The sequence below is a fragment of the Tinamus guttatus genome, unplaced genomic scaffold, assembly GCF_059628265.1.
Source record: "Tinamus guttatus ecotype Peru unplaced genomic scaffold, ASM5962826v1 Tinamus_guttatus_pri_ptg000023l, whole genome shotgun sequence".
Classification (NCBI taxonomy): Eukaryota; Metazoa; Chordata; class Aves; order Tinamiformes; family Tinamidae; genus Tinamus; species Tinamus guttatus.
Window position 1 is genome coordinate 3,428,825 of NW_028288557.1, and position 21,142 is coordinate 3,449,966.

Consider the following 21,142-nt stretch of genomic DNA (forward strand, 5'->3'; position numbering starts at 1 on the left):
GTTTCTTCCAGATGGCTTTTGGATATCTCCAAGGAAAAGTGTTCCTTTCTGCAGACTTTACCCCTCGTCTCTGGGGCCTGAGATTTCTGAGATTTAAAGACTGAGTTGAGGAAGGCATGCAGTACCTCACCTGTTTTCCATGTCCTTTGCCGCCCCACTCAGCAGCAAACCCACATTTCCCCCACCCCACTCTTCCATTTAACACCTATTTCTCCATCATCAGGGTAAAAACTTTGCACTGGTACAGTCCAGTATCATCTTGAAAACACGCATCACTGAACAGTAGCACCAAAACCACAAGTAATGATGACAGACGAGTTCCTGTTTGAGAAATGCAAAGGAGAACCTGACTCCACACCTCCCAGGTTGTACAGTTGTGCTGGATCACCACTCACAACCTCAGCTCAGTGAGCCCTGCCTTGCGTGGGAGGTTGGACAGGCCTTTCTCCCAACCGAAGGATTTGTTGGTCCATGCTTGGTTGCTCTGTGCTCCAGAATTCAATGTAATAAACTTGGCAGGCCTTCAAGCTGCAATAACGAGCCGTGGAGTTGGTAACAGGCTGAAGCTGGGATTAGGAGTCCAAACGCTCTCTGAGAGACGAGGGAATTTCCTGAGCTGTTGAGTGAGCGCTTTGAGCTGCTGTGTGGAGATTTCTGAGAGGCGAGAGCCGGTTTTGCCTCTAATCCACGCTCTGGCTCTGATGTGCTGTTCATAAGCTGCTTTGCACAGCAGAGCTGAGACCCTGAAATACCGGAGCCTTCTGCTGCCGTCCTGCCTGTTGTAGGGCTGCACAGGCTGTCTATTAGCCTTGTTGGGATTTCGCTTAATTCTCGCATTTAGGTTACACCTTGGAGATCAGCTGGTGATGATACAGCAGCGGTATTTTAAAGCACAGCCAAGTCACAGTGCAAGGAACAGCTTTACAACCCAGGCAAGCAGCCATATCAAAAAGCAGAGGGAGAGGCACCTCTGTGAAGATGGACCATGAGAACATACTGTGCAGGACCAGAGACATGGCACCTCCAATGGCAACCCAAGACGAGGCTACCTTAGGTTCACCAGTCTCAGCTTTCTTTTCAGAGTGATCTGAGCAAAGCTCCTCATCTGGAAGAAAATAAATGGAAACAGGTGAGAAGTTCCTGATGGGGAAGTTCTTGCCAAACTGGAGATTTTATGTTCATAGAAGGGAGTACGGGGCAGATTGCTGGTAAATGCAGTTGCTGCTCTCATGGAGACTGTGCTGCTGTGGCCTATGGAGTCCCTCAGAAAGCCTCCAGTTCTTCCCCACTGCAGGAAAAGAGTTAAACAACGCTAAACCCAGGTGTTTTGGGCATGGTCCTGGAGCGCCCGGGCTCCAAAGGAGACGCGTGTGTTCCCAGCCAGCCGGCAGCCTCAGGCAGAGAGACACAAGGAGTCCCAGCCCTGCTCGCGCTGGTGACTCACCCAGCTGGGTGCCAGCTAGGGCAGGCGGGCAGACCCTCTTGCTCCCACCGCCAGCAGAGATGCGGCAGCGAAGATGCCTTAGCACCAGCTGGGCTGGGAGCTCTGAGGCATCCCGGATGGTCGCCGGGTGGGAAGCACCTCTCGATTTCCTGTACGGAGCGTTTTCCTGCCCTGCTTCTGAGAGCTGGAGTCACCAGGCTGAGCAAAAAAACTGTGGCTTCCTTCCAGCCAAGGTCTGAAACACGAAAGCAGCAGCTGGTGCAGGCACAGCGCGTGCGTGTGTGCTCCGCGGCTGTGGGAAAACGAGCCTCTTCTCTGTCACCCCTGCCACCCGACCGCCCAGCTGATCATGAGCACGTTGTGGTGAACCACAGCTCGGCTCGAAGTTATCTGCTCGGCGCACGGGGCCTGCGGCGCGGAGTGGCACCTCCTCCCTCACCTGCGCCGGTGCTGAGACATCCTTCCTTTCTCAGCACTATCGCCTGCTCAGATCTCTCCCCTCTGTGGAGATGGGGCACGGCAGCGATCTTTAAAGCACAACACACCCTCTTGCGAGGAGCGGGACTGGTGGGCACCGCCGGCGTGAGTCACTTCAGATATGTGGGAGCGGAGGTGCTGCAAGCTGTACACGTGTGAGGAGAACTTTTTTTTTTTTTTTAAAAAAAAAAAGCTATGTAATTTGAGTTTGTTAAAAATAATAATAATAATTAAAAGTATAGAAACACAAAGGCTCTTTCAAGCCAAAACAATAATAGTCACAGCAGTTGGGTTAGCACAGTCCTGGACAGGCTCAGGCTGGAGGCACCCCTGGGTAGGAGGTCTCTGCTCCAAGCCCTGCTCACATCAAGGCCAACACTGCAGCTACAGCAGGTTGCTCGGGACCACGTCCAGGTGAGTCTGGGCAATCCCTGAGCATGGAGATGCACTAGCCCTCGGGCACCTGTCTCGGGCAGCACAACTTGCTTGGGGAAGGACTGCTTCACTAGGGCTAGTTCTTTCGCTGTGCTCTTCGGAGCAGAATCTGGCCCCGTTGCCTCTGAAACCGCTTTGGGCAATGGAAGATGCAACTGCATCCCCCTTCATCTTCTTGCCTCCTAGATGCACAAGCTCCTGCAACCTCTCCTTGCAGCCTCCAGCCCCATCATCACTGCAGCCCTCCCTTGCACTTGCTGCAGTCCACAAATGTCTCTCTTCTACCCGGAGGTCCCCAAGGGTCGCAGTATCCAGATGTAGCCTCCCTGATGTCAAGCAGCAGGGAGTAATCCCTTCCCTCGACCTGCTGGCTCTGCTCCTGTTTCTTCTCCAGTATTATAGATAGAGTCTCCATGGGAAGACTCCCTCCACCGTGCGAAGTGGAGTGCTCTTGCTCCGGTGCGTGGAAGCCATGCACATGCAGGACACGCAGAGCTATGCAGGGGCCTTTTTCAGCCCAGCTCAGGAAAAATAAATAAATAAGTAAAAGAGTGCTGGCCAGTAGAGCACTGCTCAGTGATGGAATATAGGTCACAGCCTCTTCCCAGACAGCTGCTCTCATTGCCCAGAGCAGAAGGAGAGGGGACAGGCCAATAGGCGAGACAGGACCCAGCATCTGTCCTTCAGCAGCCCAGACAGCTCTTATCAGTCCCTGCCTAGCACCCAAAGCCCTGGCGAGATGCAGCAAGGCAGAACACAGGGGAGCCTGTTGGTCAGCGCAGCTTCATGTGTGTCAGCCCTTGGACTAGCGGTGAACACTCATGTGGCCCTTTCCCATCACAAATCACTGATACACTCGTGCTATCTTCCTGTAGATATCTATCTATCTATCTATCTATCTATCTATCTATCTATCTATCTATAGTGTGTATCCAAAACTCCTGGCTGTATATAACTATTGCTCTTTACAGTGAGGTAGTGGAGATATGCTGGTCCAAAGTGTAGACTACCAGCCTTCTCTGCTTTGGATCTGCTCTCTTAACACATCTAGACTGTACAAACCATGCTTTTTATTTGTTCAAAGGGAAAGTTTGGAGAACAGCATGGGACTGTGGGCTGCAAACATAGCTGATTTGGAACACTTATGAATAATGCCTCTAATACGTATTTTAAGCTGATCTCCTGGCCCTTTCAGGTGTGACAAAGTCTTGCTGAACTGGTATTTGCAGAGCACAGGCAGCCTCTGCTGCACGTTAGCCAAGTATTATCACTAACCCTGTGCTAGGAAGATGAACACGTTTCCCAGACATCATCACGTGGCTAGATACGATTTCTAACTATTTTTCCAGATAAAATGTCCTGTTATATTTGCACCCCCAGCACCGTGCACTGGTAACGGGAAGCGAAACAGCAAACGAAAGTGACCCATCTGGCCTCTGTTCCTTTGCAGCTCCACAGACTCCTCACAGGGAATTAACCTCCGTGTGTGTGACAGATGCTCATGAGGAGGGTGCAGATTATAGGTCAGCTCTCGCCCTCGAGTTGCCCCTGTGCTCTGCTTCTCGCCTTTCCCTGCTATAGCAATAGGCACGGGTGCCATTCACCAACTCGCCTCTCGAGGACCTGCTGTCCCAGTTTGAGACAAATCCAACCTGACACCAACCTCAGCATTGGCAAGATAACATGATCAGCACCTGAAAGGCATCTCCAGCATCCTTCCTGCCTCGCTGCATCCCTCCTCGTGGCCTGGTCAGCAGGGGAAAGAGGTGGTGAAAAGCAGATAGGAGATCCAACCATGCATTTGCAGATCTGTGGGATCTGCAGGAGTCTTTACTCAGAGAGCATGAGTTGGTTTCCTGCCATGAAGTGGCCATTTGAAGGCCATGAAGTGGCTTCTCTCTGGTTTTCCCCTATAGTGCCTGAAGAAGAGAGCTTGGTTCTGTTACTATCCAACAGAGAGAGAGCAAAAATAGATGGCATGAAAAAGCCTCCCAGAAGCCCTGCAAAAAGCCCAGAAATCCATGGACCTTTCATGCTCTGCTGCTGGAAAAAAAGAAAAGAAAAGAAAAAAAAAAGACAGAAAAACTTTCCGGAAATCATGAAAACAACAAAAATAGTAAAAATGGTGGGGGGCTGAGAGCAGAGATGACATCAGCTGCCTGCAGCTGGAGAAATGCAGTGCAGAGCAGGCTGTGCTGCTGCACGGTCTGCACTACAGCTGTATCTTTAGGAACTGCTTCGCATGTCACTTACGTGGCCCCGCTGCAGCGTTTCGAAAGCATCATGGAGTTATGAAACTGGCTGGGGAACGCCATGGAAACCAGGCAGAGTTGCTTGCTGTTGGTGGGCAAGTGACAGAATCCCCTTATATATAGGACAGAAAGCTCTTTTTTCCCCCCCTCAACTGTCTTGAAAATATTTTTGCTCCAGCATGGGTAACTCATCCAAGGCCTCTTCCTGTGCCACAGAGGCCAGCAATTTTCGACATGTGCAGGCCATTTGGTGAGTGCATTCATTGCAGACAGGGTATGTGTTCAGGTCACTGAGACGCTAAAGAAGGAACCTGAAGCAGAGAATCTGACACTTCATCTTTTTCCGTCGTAGACGGCTGGAGAGGTCTTGCACAAGATATTAATGAGCTCAGCAGCGCAGCTCACCTTTCAGATCTGCTCTGCAAAAGTTTTATGGCATCTCTTCATGCTAAGAACACCATGGAGTAGGGATTCACGCTGGAAAGGTGCCATGGAAGAAGCACTGCCTCCCTCCACCACGCTGTTCCTTGCGTACAGATGGACATCTCAGCTTATTCCAGCAATCAAATCATGAGTAGATGACAGCCACTAACCCCTAGCTTCTTGGAAGCAAGGCTGGGTTATTTTCCATCTGGTCACCAGCAGTGGCCCATGTATTCCCAGCCAAGGGGACTGGGATTTTGCAGACCAGGATTTTGCATCCCCACAACCTGCAAAAGTTGCTGGAAAAAAGAAAAGATGTGATGACCTGTCAGCATGAAAAAGCAGCTGCGCTGGTATTCCTATGTGAAGTTGGCAAGGGCAGAATTAGAAGCAAAAAGGCTTCTTGTGTCTGAGATAATTTCCACATGGAAAAGGGCCTAGGATAAGATGAGCCTCCTCCCCCTATAGAGGAGCTTTCCAGGACCATGGCAATGGCGGGGCCCGAGGCCAAGGCATCTTCCACTGCTCAAAGCGGTTACAGAGGTGATGGGGCCAAACGCTGTTCACAGGGCAAGCACTGGCTCAAATGGCAACACTGGAAATCCTTGCTGGCCATCAGGAAACAGGTCTTCCCCAGGAGAGTGGTGTATCTCCAGGAATGTGCTGCTCACGGTTCAGGGCTTCAGCCAGGAGACAGAAGGTTTTTCCTTGGGAGTTTTTTCCTCTTCCCAGATCTCTCAGAATTTCCAAGTTTTCCTTCTGAGAATAAAGGAAGCCTCTAGCGGGTGACATATTCCTTGTCCTTACCACGGAAAAGTTGAGACTAGGCAGAAGACTTCCACCTAACTCCTCCATGCAAATGCATCCCTGTGGACCCAGGGGACATAGGCAGTCCCTGCCACAGGGGACTGACATAGGAGACAGTCTTGACATATCCATATTTCTAACTTTTTGAAGTCTGTTTAGGTGTGAAAATATCTCCTGCATTTTTGGTGCTAAATTTACAGGGAGGAACCACACTGAGTGAGCACCTGAGTTGTGGGTGGAGAAGTTGGACCTATCAAGGAGAATTTCAGGAATAATCCATGCTCCAGCCAAGTAACAAAGATGTGCGGTCATAAACAGAAGAGGACACAATTTGCTGCTGTTGTGGACCCTCTGTTCCTGTGCCAGCCGTGGTTACTCCAGGCATCAACAGGTTGCTCCACAGGCACAGTGGAGAAGAAAAGCAAAACTGGAGCCCTCCTTACTGGGTCTCTTTGTACAAAGGCCCCAGTGGGTCAGGGTCACTTTTTGTGCAGAACCTAGGAGGAAGACCAGGTGGAGGCATCTGGTCCAACCCTGGCCCACAGCAGGTTGCTCAAGGCCATGCCCAGGGGAGTCTGAGTAATCCCTGAGGATGGAGATCCCCTCACTGCTCACAACTGCCCAGAAACACTTCACTTCCATCAAGAACTACATCCTCTGCTGAGGATATTTCACAATTGTCGTCCCCTCATTTGTCCATGTGTTGGGCTCTTAAAAGGATCAGCCTAATTGGGAGGGGAAGGCTTACCCTTTTTTTTAACAGCTTTGAGATCCTTACTGTACACTGTTCAGACTCTCCAAGACAGACTCGCCAAAGGAGAGGTGCCAGGTAGAGAAGAGAAGTCAAAGGGCTGGAAGACCTGGTCCCACTAAGATGAGTGTTGCAGAGAGGGGAGCGCGCTCTTGCCTTTCCCCGGCATCGTGCGATGTGCGTCATGCGTGTTCAGCAGCAGCTCGCACAGGTTCGGCATGCGACAGGAAGGTGGGACACCGTGTTATGTGACTTGGCAGCAGGTTTATCTGATGGGCAGCACTCGTCATACTGCTGGAGGGACATCGGGCTGGAGGAGCGAGGAAAACATTTCCAAGACTCATTGGGTTTTAAGTACAAGGCTGTTTGTCCAGTTTTGGTCTTATAGACCTGCATTCAGCTGGGGTCAGCTACCGCATAGGCAAAGAGCCACCATTTAAAGTTGTTTTGTTAACGGTTACTTGTTACGTCTTGCGTTTCTGTGAGGATCCTTTGCTCGAATCTACCTAAAAATACCTGGAAGACGTTTTCCCATGGGATACTATTTCTTAATTTGGTCAGTAGGACAAAGATTAGTTTCTTGATGGGTAATTAAAATGTATACATGCATTAAAATGCAGCTGATTTTCCCTGGAGGTCATTTTTTTGCAGATGAAAATCCCAAGCCCTGTTCATCGATACAAGGCAAACACAGAGGGCATCGCTCTGGGCTGCTCCATCCTGGATCAGTACAACTAGTAATTTTTGAAGCAATGTGATATTTAAATCATGTACTGGTGAGAAAAAACAGAGCCCTAACACTGTACGGCACACACCAATTTTCTGCATGCGCCTGCAAGTATGAGTGAGCAAAATATGCATCTAAAACTCAAGGGCATTCAAGAAACTTCTCCTAGGAAAGCGATCAGAGGGTTAATTTTAGCTCTGACTTGTTCCTTTACTTTTTTTCTGTGAATAATGAAATTAGTTGTTCCATAGTTTCTTGAAGGCTGAGCTTAGTCTTCTTGCAGAACAATACACGCTGTGCTCTTGATGTGAATGCACTTATGGTGAACTTTGAGCTACACATCTGCTATGGAGAAGTAACACTTATTCCCAGTTGACCATTACTAGCGAAAGATTCAGGCTCCATCCATGCCTTAGCATATTTTTACTAGCTGTATTTTAGCCTGACAGGCAGAAGGGATGGCTAGAAACTATTTATAAACCTCATTAAAAAAAGCACCAGCAAACTTATTACTTTCGCTGGGTGACTGCGAACGGGAGAGGAGCTTTGCAAAAAAAAAAAAAAAAAAGTGAATGTTTGACTAATCTGCAGTCCATTATCAGCAAAGCCCCTTAAATCTGTGCATTAACTTCCCCGTTGTGCCGCAGATGTGCCGAGAGGCTGCGCAGGGAATGGCACCAGGAGGGCTGGGAGCCGGTGGCCAGAAGCCATCGCTCGCGCGCTGTCTATAGGGAACAACCCCTGGGCTCACTCCCTTCCTTGTGGGCACTGTGTTTTCCAGCTTCCTTCAAATCCTTGCTCGTGTTTTGCCGTGAGCCTACCGGGAGGCGAGGATAGCTTTGCCTCACTGCAGGACTTTTCCCTACACACTCCAAGTTGATTATAAGCGATTTGCGATAAGACCAGTCCTGCAGACTCCCCTCAAGACGCCAGATTTGCACATTTCCAGATCCCATGATCCTGGGGATGAATGCTGCTCAGGATCCCAGGGAATATTTTCATTTCCTAGTGCCTAGCAGCAACAGCTCTGAACATGCACTCGAAGGCCAAATGCAACTAGCAAGGAGCATCTGAATCGGAGTGTATTTGGGGCTAGGGAAATCTACTGGCTTTTCATAGCATAACAAAGCACAACAGAAGGAAAATTTGGGGTCTGAGCCTGCCACATGTGTGAAATCTTCCTCATCTCTGTCAGACCCAGGATCACAGCATGAAACCCTCAGTGGGACACAGTGCAAGGAAATACGTCCCATCAAGCACCCATCACTCCCCATAAGGACATCACTGTCGTAGAAATAAATTCTGCCTATTTTTACTCACAACTGATTTTTAATGCAGCATAAAATCACCGTTACGTGTAGGCTTTCCTCCTTCAAAGCTGCAGGTGACTGAAGGACTGGCCTCTTGCAGAGCTGAACCAGCACCCCGATGGAGGACCCTGGCCCAACTCCAGCCAGTATTTCCGCAACAGGAGCGACACTGTCTACGCCGTACCCACCCCTGAGGGGGTGCTGTGATGCTATTTGCATCCACCGCTCTAACTCCAGGAGGCATCTCCTGGAGTTTGCAGGGTTGTCTTCAGTCTTGCCCTGCTCCACGGCCAGCATGGGAGCTTGTGAAGCTCACACAACCTTGGAACACCCAGCCCAATGCACAGGGTTGCAAACCCAAACCCCGACGGGGGGTGGGGGGCTCTTTCCTTTTATTTCTTTTATTCAGCTGTCCATCTAATCCCTCCTCGGTAGCAGTCATGTTGACAGATGGCTGGACAGGCTGCTGAAATAAAACTGCCAGATTCTCTCTTTATTGGTGGTTAGAAAAACAAAAGACATTGGCACCCAAAGAAAGAGGCAAATGGCCAGAGGATGCCTTGGCCTATCCTTAGCGCATGGTGAAGAGGAGCTACAGGTCATTTGGTAAAAGAATCCCTTGAGATAAGAGCCTTTGAGAAAAGGGGTGTACAAAGGAGTTTTATGTGGGGAATGCAGTTGCATCTCTGCGTTTTGCTGTGCCTAGATCTCCGGAAGTTTATAAACCAGCAATGTTCCAAAAAGTAGCACCGGGATATGGGAAGGGGATTTCAAATGCAAAAGCCAAAGCTGATTTTTGTGAGAGCATCTCACTGGAGACCGTAGATCCCAAAATGGATACATGGCTTGATAGTTATTTTAGGCAGCTTTGATAGTACCACTGGTCTTATACATTCGGCTATGAAGCCAGGAAAGGGATGCACGTAGGGATGGAGGGAAGGTTGCAAAAGGAAAAGAAAAATCCTTCCGGCCTATTGATCTCATGTATATCAGCTTAAAGTATTTCACCTACATGTCTCAGGAGCTGGTGTGGGCAGAACTAAGGTGATGCATTATATTCCTTATGTTATCCAGCACTGGGGTGGCTGAAACTGAAATCCGTTCTCCAGTCCAGAGCATATGTACAACAACCACAAAGCTGCTATTACTAAAAGTGCGCTACTATTATTGCTATTAATATTACTATTATTAGTAGTAGTATTAGCAATGGTGTAATTACTACTATTAATAGTGTCATGACCAGAGGGCCAATGTGTTTGACTCAATAGACAGATCTTCCAAATCCGCCTGGATGCCACCCTGTGCCACGTGCTCTAGGTGTCCCTGCTGGAGCAGGGTGGGTTGGACTAGATTATCTCTAGAAGTCCCTTCAAACCTCAACCACTCTGTGATTCTGTGTGATTCTGTGATGATTCATGATCTCCAAAACAGCGAGCACCAGCGAGACCTTACCTGCGTACCCCCTTAGGGTCACTGGAGAAATGTGGTATTTGTCTGGGGCAATTTCTTAAGAAAGGAAGACTTTTCCTTAGCATTGGGTTAGAGATCATTTAGGAGAACTTGACATCCACAAGCCCATAGGATCTGATGGGATGCACCTACAAGGGCTAAGGGACCTGGCAGACCTCATTGCTAGGCCACTCTCCATTGTCTTGGAAAGGACATAGAGACTAAGAGAGGTGCCTAAGGATTGGAAGAAAGTCAATGTCACTCAAGTCTTCAAAAAGGACAAATATCTGTGATAGTATGAAGCCACTGTTTGACCTAACCCTAAAGCAAAGTAGTATGTTTAAGGGAAGATCAAGAGAACTGGTCCTGCATACACTCTCCACTACGCAGTCTCCTCCAGGATTTTTGCCTTCATTCTCACTCTCTTCATTGATGAATAGGCAGAGCTATTAGCTTCAAAAGCCAAAGAGACCAAGAAAGTAAAAGTATACTCCAGGAGCTCATATCCATTGGAAATGGCAAATGCTGTTACGGCTCCACAGCCATAGGGGCTCCAGTACTTTGTGAATGAAGGCTCTCGGAGCCAATCGTGAAGCAAGCAGAGCAACCACACGATGAGTTTGCAGGGGATAGCAACTGTGCAGAGCCCCTTTCCTTTGTGCTCCAGTAGGTTCTAATTCTCAAGTCTAATTCTCTTCTCCCACCTGATAAAGAGCTGGAAGGAGAGGAAATAAAGCCAAAAAAAAATCAATTGATAATGTATTTGTCTGATGTATTTTCACCCACGTATTATGGTTTGTTTCATTTATTTGCATAATAATGATCTGATGGGCACACAGAGAACACGTAGTCACACCAGCCTGGAGATGAGCAGTGATCCAGAGTGCACCCAAACATGCATTTTGCCTTGAATGGCAGTTCTCTGACCAAAACCAAGTCCTGTCATTATATCAGGTGCTATACACACCACTCAGTCTGGTTCCATGTTGAAATAAAGTTAGCTCTGCTAAGCCTACAGGTGAGATGAACAGTTTCCAAGCCAGCAAGAACATTAGATCATATGATTTCGTGTGCCATCTCACAAACTTTAACATGAAAAATCAACAAATCCTCATTCCTTCTCCTCCTTCTTCACATTTAGAGGTGTCGTTTAGAGTCACTACCTGGAACAAGCAGGACACTCTTTGTGTCTTGTTCTACGAATGGGTTGTCCTAGACCTCATTTTCACTTCAGAAACCTCAGCAAGAGCAATTTGACCATTGCACTTTCCTTTGCCCTTCTTGATGCTGGCAGCACCACCAGTCACATCAGCATCCATTAACACTGTGGGAGGTGTTGCACAGCAAACAAGACGATACCTCCTTTGAGAAGAAGGCAGAAAGGGTACAAGACCCTCGAGTTCTCATCCAAAGACCTAAATTTGACCTCATTGAGTGTAAGCCAGTGAAGAAAGCAGGTATACAGCATGTTTCACTGTTCCCAAAAGAATCAGTTTAGTCGGTCCTCTGACCATTATATTTCCCCCCATTATAGCAAGATACGTGGCTTGTGTTCCTACCAAAAGGACTCCCCAGCTTAAGCCAAGGATGTCTAGGAGCAGTGAAACTATTTGGATACTTGTTTCAGTATTTGACTAATCTATGGGCCTTTTTTTTTCTAAGGCGGTTTTCTGGCTTCCCCTTGAACCGATATGGCTCAATTCTCCTCCTTCTATTGCTTTGAAGAGCACACTGCTATCAATACCTCCCTCTTTCACACAGGGCAAGAATGCCGTTTCCTAATCTTCTTTGAAGAGCAAAAATGGCCAGCTATCCCGATCCTTTCCTCTTCATCCTGGACTGTTACAGTCATCTTGCACCTGCCAGCAGGTTTGTGTAGTCCACTGCTCTTGCTCGAAAGTATACATACTCTTCTCATGGGACTCGGCTCCACACAATGTGCTGGGAGTTGTAGCATGTACCCTCAGTGGGAAAGACCTGAATTTGAAGGTCAGGATCTGAAGGGGTTTGAATCCATATTCTGCCACTCACCCACCATCTGGTTCCACATCTCCAATCCAAAGAAAAAATTAATAAGCTACTTGCCATCCCAGCCCAGGAGCTACAGAAAAATCTACAACAAACAGTCCCTGTAGGACCATCTGTGACTGCGTAGGACCATAGCAGCAGATTAGGTGAGGGCAGCCCAGCAGCGGCATCCAACCACATGTGTAGGCGCTGGAATCCAGGCACGAATCCCAGGCTGACGTCAGCTCGCAGGAGGACCCTGGCATCCAGGATGAGGTGCTGAGCCTCCCTGAGCTGCTCCCTTTGAAGCCAAGTGACCCAGAGGGTCTTTTTCTCTAGTGGAAAAACCTCTGCATCTTGCTGCCATGGAGAAGTGGAGTCATCACCAAACACGGAAATGTTTCCTTAACTGTTTACTAATATTTGGTGCTCCTTTCTGGGCTGCGTTCAAACTGAAATCTAACCACAGGCGTCAGTGACTTCCTGTCCTCTTCTCCTCCCCACCATTCACTCTTGCCCCCAGGGGAAATATCAGTGAGGGAAAGAGCTGGTAGAGGCTAAGCGGGAATATAATTGCTGTTTTCCTCTAGATAAAGGGATTGCACAGACCATGAGGATGGTCTCTGCTCTGAGGGACACAGCAAAAGCCTCAGCTAAAACTGCAGCATGGGAAATCCTAGATGAAACTAAGCAAACAGTCCTTCTCCATGCGCGTGGCACCCACCTGTGATGACCATCCTTGGAGATCATCCAGCCTAACCTGGACAGAGCCCTGTGCAACCTGCCATAGCTGTAATGTTGGCCCCGCTATGAGCTGGAGTTGGACTGGAGACCCACAGGAAGTGTCCAAGAAATGACTTTATGCTTCTGTGCCTATTTCTTCTGCGTGCAATAGGGACTGGTGGTCTACTAGTGTCCAAGTGAGCAGAGACGGGGTCATGCGAGGAAGGAATAGACGGGCTTTCCTCATCCAGCCCCCTCAGGCCACCTAAGTCTCCACTGGGCTGGTTCTTCATGGAAAATAAGCAGAATATTACAATTGCCTCATTATTACGGGGATGTTTACAGCTGTTCCAGCCTGTGGGGGAGGGACGGGAGAGCCAGCCAGTTTGCAGCTCCCAAAAGGTCAGCGTGGCACAGGCGGCTACCGTAACTCTTGGATTATATCAGGCACTGAATTGTCCGATGATTAGTCATCTCCAGCTTAGACAGGAATGGATACACACATAACAGCCTTTGCTAATAGTAATCATTGTACCAAAATTGGGGCTGTTTTTTCCTTTTTTTTTTTTTTTTTTTTTTTTTGGTGCAGGCTTCACAGGCATTCAGTTCAGTTGTGGGTTCTTTGGGGTTTGAGGTTTCTTTTGGACTAGTTGTAGGCCAATGGCATGCTGGGGTGCATTAAGAAGAGCATCTCCAGCAGGTTGAGGGAGGTGATCCTGCCCCTCTACTCAGCCCTGGTGAGGCCGCATCTGGAGTATTGTGTCCAGTTCTGGGCTCCACAGTATAAGAGGGATGTGGAGCTGCTGGAGAGAGTCCAGCGCAGGGCTACGAGGATGATCAGGGGCCTGGAACATCTGCCCTGTGAGGAGAGGCTGAGGGAGCTGGGCCTGTTGAGCCTGGAGAAGAGAAGGCTGAGAGGGGACCTGAGCAGTGTCTACAAGTACCTCAAGGGAGGCAGTGAGGAGGATGGTGCTGGCCTCTTTTCAGTGGTGGCCACCAACAGAACTAGAGGAAATGGCCACAGACTGAAGCACCAAAAGTTCCACAGGAACTTAAGGAAAAAATTCTTACCAGAGAGGGTGACAGAACACTGGAACAGGCTGCCCAGGGAGGTTGTGGAGTCTCCTTGTCTGGAGATCTTCAAAGCCTGCTTGGATGCAGACCTGGGCCACGTGCTCTAGGTGACCCTAGAGGCTGAACTCTCTAAAGGTCCCGTCCAACCTTAAGTATTCTATGATTCTATGATTCCCTGCTTTGCATGTAATCACGGAGCTGTGTTTAAAGGGAAGGCATGAGACATATTAAACAGGAGAACAGAAGTTGCATGGAAAGATGAGAAAAGAAGAGCAGAGACCTTTGGAGCCCAAAATTGACTGAGACCTCAAATAATTACAGTCTTTTGATATGCATATAGCCAGAAAACTAGTACAGGGAGTGTGTGAAAAGACACATAGTGACTGATTTGAAGGCTTCCATGATGAAGACTGGCCTTCACATCCACCTTTGCCATGGTAGCAGTATCTGACCTCGCATATCATAGAATACATGAAAGCTATATGATGCTGTATGTTAATGAAGTCAACAAGAAGAGAAGCTGCAGAACTTGGCCAGCAGAGCAAGAGGATGTTTTTTCGCTCTACTCATCACTAGGGAGGTTGCACCATCCAGATTTGCCCCCTGCAACTCTGGAGGGACTAGGAGATCCTGGTGAGGCCCCACCATGGCTGGGGTACCCAACCCAAGAGGAGATGGTTGGGAGCTGGGCTTGTTGGGTCTGGCCATGGGAAGCATGCAAGCAACATTTCATTGCAGGACAGACAGGGACAGAGGGAATCTATGTGGACAAACACTTCTCGGCAGCAACAGGCGACATAGCAAGGGGCAGCAACAGCTCTCGATCGCAGTCCAGGGAGTTCAGACTGAATATAAATAAGTGCATTTTCCTCCAGCAAGGGAGAAGCCCCGAGACAAGCAAAAAGCCAAAACCACTGTTTTTTTTTTTTTTTGTAATTAATGGCCTTTTTTTTCCCTCCAGCCCAGAGCAGATATCCTGAAATCCAGAAACAGGGTGTGAAACAGGCACTGCGGGGTTCCTCAGAGCTGCTGTCTGCCACAGATGGGACTCTTGCCAGGCTGCTCACCCTAGAGCAGTTGAGACCTTGCTTTCCATACGCCATGCCAGCTGGTTCCCTGGCCTTTTAGATCACTGGTTCCTTCAGGTTCACGAGTTGGGCCACACACATCATCACCTGCTTCTGACACCGGAGACCAGGGTTCCACCACCTCCAGGTTCCCATGCACCTGGGACATTAGCATCACAGAGCCATAGCACTTCCCAATAGGCTCTTGGGTGAAGATCTGGAGGGCCTGGCACCCCTGCCATGAACTGCAAGGTACTCACAGCCTTTGGAATCCCTCTCTCCTGCTGCGATCCCTGAGGATGTTGGGGAGTTTGAGGATTTTGGTGGAAACCCCCCTCCCAAGCTGGCTGTGAAGCCACCTGCTCCTCCAAACTGAAGATCTGTAGACACTTTATCCTTTCAAAAATTGTTTCAATTTCAAAAAAAAGGGGGGGGGGAGGAGGGAGGTAATGAAAAAAGCTTCCATTGGAAAATTCATGATCAGTCCTGAACAATACCCCAAAACCAAACTGTACTAACACCACCTCTGCTTGACCCAAAGGGAGAAAAGCAAGGCAGGGACCCCAATCCTGTTTCTGTGATCTGCACCCCATGCTGTGAACACACTCCGGATGTGATAGTGTCATTTTTTTTTTGATTTCTTTACATTGCATGCCTCCACTTTGTTGTTTGGAGTTTTTTTCTTTCTCACTACCCATGACACATCAGTGACTGCTTGCATTGGGCCAGTATGCTGCCTTGCATGTCCGAAAGGGTCTCTCACAATTTGAAAAGGAAGTTGAAATAAAAATATGGAATAAATTAATCAGGACATTAACTCTGAAAGAGGTGCGTGTTCAGCTGGACAATGAATTAGTTCAGGTTTTACTGCGATTCTTGAAGAGACAATATTAATTATGTCATCCTGAGAAGAGTAATAGCATGGGGAGTCTTTCATTCTGATGCCATAAGTGGAAATCGACCCCTTTGACTCAACTAAACTGAGGGGTTTGTTTGTTTGGTTTTGTTTGTTTATTTGTTTGGTTTTTTGGATAGCTCACAAAGATCACAGGACTTCTTTGACCCAACTAGCGTCACAGCCATTGAGTCTCAAGATCCAGGCAAATGGGTGTAGCAGACACCAGAGCACCATTTGTTTCTGTCAAGGGAGAAGTGAATGAGAGAACCACATGAGAGAACCTGCAGACCGACCTTGTACTGTGGTGCCCTGAACATATTCCCGCTAGGGACTGTCTGTGTCTCAATGTCTGGAGAGGTTGTTCCAAATCTGGAGAGTAGAACCAACTGACTTCTTGTTCACCCCGCTTCAACCTCTGACCAGCATACAGCCTTTGAAGACCGGTTATTTTAAATAATGACGGTTCATACCAAATGGGTTCTCCATGGGTAATACTGTCAGATAACCTCTGGGCTTCTGAGCTCCATCTCCTGCACACCTTTCTTCTGATTCAGAAGCATCTGTTCATTATAGCAAAACTGTAAAGCGTTGCAAACATTGTCTTGGGATGGCAGAAAGTTAAACAAGTCCCATGGCACAGAATCAAACTATTAACTGGGAAGTGCCACATTAGATCAAAAAAAAAAAAAAAAAAAAACAGACGTCCATAAGTGGCTAACACAATGATCGTTGTTTGCTTGGTGTTTTAGTGGGTGCTTCGCATTCATCTACTGAAAGATCTGAACTTAGCACTAGGATTTCTTCAGTAAAACCTCCAGAGACAGCTCTTGCCCATAAATTCTCCAGCAGGCATGTGACACTTCACAAAAGCCAGTTACAAAATTGGCAATAGCTGGAGCCTCAAATTCCCTAGACTCTAATGTGTGACCGCACAAAGCGGCAGAGAGCAGATGCTGGGTCCAGAGGCTTCTGTGGGCCAACACAAAGCAGGAGGCAAAAGACATGCATCATCCCAAAAATCATATCAAATTATCATAATCCTCTGATAACTTAATCCTAGAGGACTCTGGAGGTCTCTAGTCCAACCTACTACCCAGAGCAGAGCTAATTCTGAAACAAGATGCAATATTGTCTCTATAACAAGCACTTCCTTTCCTTTTTTCATCCTGTTATAACTAATTCAACCACAGATCATTTCTCCCAGTGTGTCATGGTCCCAAATGTTAATTTTTATTAGAGGTCAAAATTACACCTGTCAAAGGCAGGTGCCATCATTTACTCCGGGTACTAGTTAAGTCCAATAACCTTCCTTTCAAGATCATCAGTTTTTCACCAGTCAGGAAGAACCTAAGTTAACTTTTGAGAAGTACATGAAGCCTGGAAGATTTCTCATACTGGCTGAGATCTGACTTTGCAGGTTTTGCAGAAGGTGTTTTCTTTGTCTTATAGATATATTTGCCACCTGATGATTTGGCCTGTGAGTTTGCAAAGTTACCTACATGTGCAGCCTAATTAAGTTTTGAAATATAGAAAACACACAACCTTCAGAATCCAGATCTTAGACTTTTCAGTTTTAAGATTTAAATTTAAATGATCCACTCACTTTAGTTGAGGGTTAGCCTTCAGTCACACTGAATGCTTATCTAATTTGGCATGTGTAGACTCACTTTCATCTAGCAAGGACATGCTTTCCTGAGGACAATATTGTTGCACAGATCTGCATCACTACAAGTTGGGCTGGGCAGGAGGATAACCAAGTTGATTATATGCACATAGCAGTGTTACCTTAATCCCAACTGCCTAAAGAGCTTGTAGGCAACAACCTCAGGACCAGTAAGAGTGGCTGTGGACTGTCTGTGTTTTCAGATCTGGATACCCAAATATGTAATACCCACAAGGTACCTACATGGGCTTCCCAGAAAGTTCACTCCCTATCTATGCTCCTAAAAGGACTTGCTGGTTCCTGGGCTCATCTGAAACCCTGACAGGCAACAGGTGAGAAGCGTGTTTCAAGTTTCCTTTAGCTTTTTTTTTAGTAATTCAAGCCTATAATCATTGGGCAGATTCACTCTAATCAAACTCTTCGCTGCCTGCAAGATGAGCAGAGACCTGCATTTTGCAATAGAGAATCATTGCTCTCTTGGCATCAACATTTTTTCTATGGCTGCCAGTTTCGATGGCTTTAGGTCTTTGTTTTAATAGCTTAGAGCTCACTGTGTGTATTTCATGTTCTTGTTTATTCCTGGCTGAAATTAGCATTGAGTTGCTACAGAAATTGTTTACTTTGTCGTTGTCAATTGAAACTAAAGGTCAAATAATCAGACCTTAGCCTGTGCACAAAACTCAGTATCTGTTTACAGTTTGTATTAATAAGAATACTTGTTTGGCCAAAGAGACTCCACAGAGCAAATGTAAGAGGCCATATACTTAAAAACTAGAGAAAAAAATAGCATTGAGCCTCCCCCAGCAGAGAGCACGAGGTTGAGGGAGGATATCTCCAGTAGTCCTATGTGAGGCACAGCCCAACAGCTCCTTGAAAGACCCTCTCTTCCCCATGGCTCCAAGGCTGACAAAGAGCAACCTTCAGTGAAGAGGAACCTCACCCCACCTCGACTCAGCCTGGAAAGCTGTGGCCAGATGGCTAGGAGGACGTAAAGACATAAGGACAGCTCAAACAGCAGCTGTGAGCTGGACACTGGGGCACCGTAGTAGCACAAAGATAGCAACAGAAAGGTGTGGGGTAGGGACAGCAAGTCAGAATATCTCCCAAAGTCACTGGAGTGCAGGAAGGAGGGCGGTGTCAAGATACCGCTGTTGCTATTCCTTGTCTTCACTCAAAGAGCAGCCTCTGGCTGCTTTGCAGACAGGGAAGTGGTCAATCTTCTCCCCTTCTGAAGCATCCTTCAAACCAGGCGGAGGGTAAGGCAAGGTCTGTGTGAGCATCTAGCTACCTTGTCCAGCCTAAGCCTAAGTTGAGTGGTAGAAGCCATGTGAAAGATACAACCCACAGCCACAGCCAGACCTTGATGATAGCATGCTTAACCCACCCCACAGCCTTTTATTTCAATTTTACCTCTGTTTATGCTTAAGCCAGCTGATGTACTTTCTTGTACTACCATTACAACACCCTGTTGCAGGAGAGAAGCACCAGACCTGTGAAAATCACTATGACACACCGTGGGACTCAGTCTGCAGCCCCAGAAGCAGAATTTGACTTGGCCAAGAAGCCTCTAGTGACTCCATAGCCATAGTCACCTCGAAAACTCATCTGCATTGAACTAGATCCCCCTGAGTATCTTCCTGAAAGACTGAGGCTAGCTCAGCGACACCTCTTGCAAAAAGAATGCTTGGGGGCTTTAAAAATAATTGCCTTTGTCACAATAGCAAATATTTTTGTCTTCCAAACCTTCATGTCGCAAGTGTTTTAGATCACAGAAAGCTAACATCCAACTAGGACAAGTATCCCAAGAGTGTAAAAGTCATGGCTAGATGGGTATATAAGGGAAAGACAAACTAAAATCACGATGGTGAAAAAGAATCTTTGTAATTAGAGCAATTTAAACTTAGCAATTTTTCATTACTTTGCCCCACTGGAGCTGTATCTCTTCAATGATGTTTCAATGCCATGACTTGGCTCCTCAGGAACAACCGAGAGCTGGTCTCTCTGATTTGACATGTCCTCACCCTGCCAAAATGCAGTGCTAAATAGAAACTCCTATGTTGCCTTTGAGTGCAAGGTTCAAGAGGTGTTTCTAATACTCTCGGATTTATGCCTGGTTAGTCATCAGCAACTGGATTCCTCTGCAGCAAGGTTGTCCAAAGCAGCTGAAGTTTCCAGCCGCAATTGTTGACACTAGCCAGGGAACTGAAAATTCACTTGGATTGCTGGCAGCAGCTCAGTTCCCATCTCCCAGCAAGAAATTCGTGTCCTCATTTTCCATCCCTCTTCCTTGGGAAGAAACTAGAGGCAGGGAAGGAGAAGCATCTGTAGAGACAGACAAGACAAAAGAGGGTCGTATTTTTTAGACACTGGGACAATATTGCCCTGGAGAAAACAATTTTGTTCCATTCCTCCCCTACTGTGTCCCCTCTTCTCCAGCCTGTACCCCAGGCCCCCGACACTCCCCACCAAAGCCTCCTCCCTCTTTTTATGAGCTGGATTTAAAAAAGGGAGGCTCTGGTATTATGGAAAATTCTTTGTGGCTTTTTGCGATGCTTAGATAATGACAAAGAGAACTATATCATCAATAATTAAAGCCCACTTGCCTCTTTAGAGTGAAGTGCAGAGATTTGTTTTCCTGAGACTTCATCAGCACTAGCCCTGAGCAAACCAATAGTTCCAAAATAAGGGTCATCACAAAACTGGAATGAAACTAATTGAGTTTGGAAAAAAAAAAAAATAAGAGTGGCAAGGTCTCATTTCCAAGTCATCTGCACAAGCATCTCTGCAGGTTCAAAAGGGGAAAGGGCTGCAGCTGCCTTCAGTAGCGTTACGTGACTTCCGAGTCCTTTCTATGGGGTATGTGAGTAATTCTGAAACCCTCACCCCTGAAGCTAAGCCAAGTCTCAGTAAGTCACTCTGAAAACTCAGACCCTTTCTTTTATTGGCAAATATTCTGCAAATGTATTGTAAATTAGATGCATTTCTTGGCTTATTCAGCATTTTGGTACGTGTGGTTTCTATCTCATCAATAATGCTTACTGGTTCTGTCACGAATGATTACACCTTAGATATCTAGTCATTCTTTTACTCAGAGATCTAATACCACAAGTCTTCAGAAACAATGCGTTTCTACTCTTTCACAGAAATATATATGTTTTTTCCATGCGCCAAATTCTCAACTCTAGCTCCACCACTACGTGTTTAACTTGAATCGGGACGTAAAGCAGAAATCACTCATGCATGATGCCTTGCTCATTACAGCCGTCTTCGCAAGGGAATGTCTCTTTGATTTCCTGTGTCAGGAGAACCTGAAAATAGCTGTGTGGGTTCAAAGCCACTAAGCCCAGGATCCTGTCTTGGGCTGTGGCCCAACACCTTATAAGAATAATACATAGAGAAATTTCACCTGAATAGTCTCATGGCTTCTGGTCGGTTGTTGGGCAGGGATTTGCTGGAGTTAGGTCATTTGGGAAGTGTTTAGCAACCTTTCTCCGTGAAGTCATTCTGCCACCCCTTATACCCATGAACACTTGCCACATATCTAACACTAAGTGACAAAGAGCCCTGCAAGTGAACTACGTGTCCTGTGAGGAACAGTCATCTTGTGTCTTCTGAATCTACCTTCAAGAGATAAT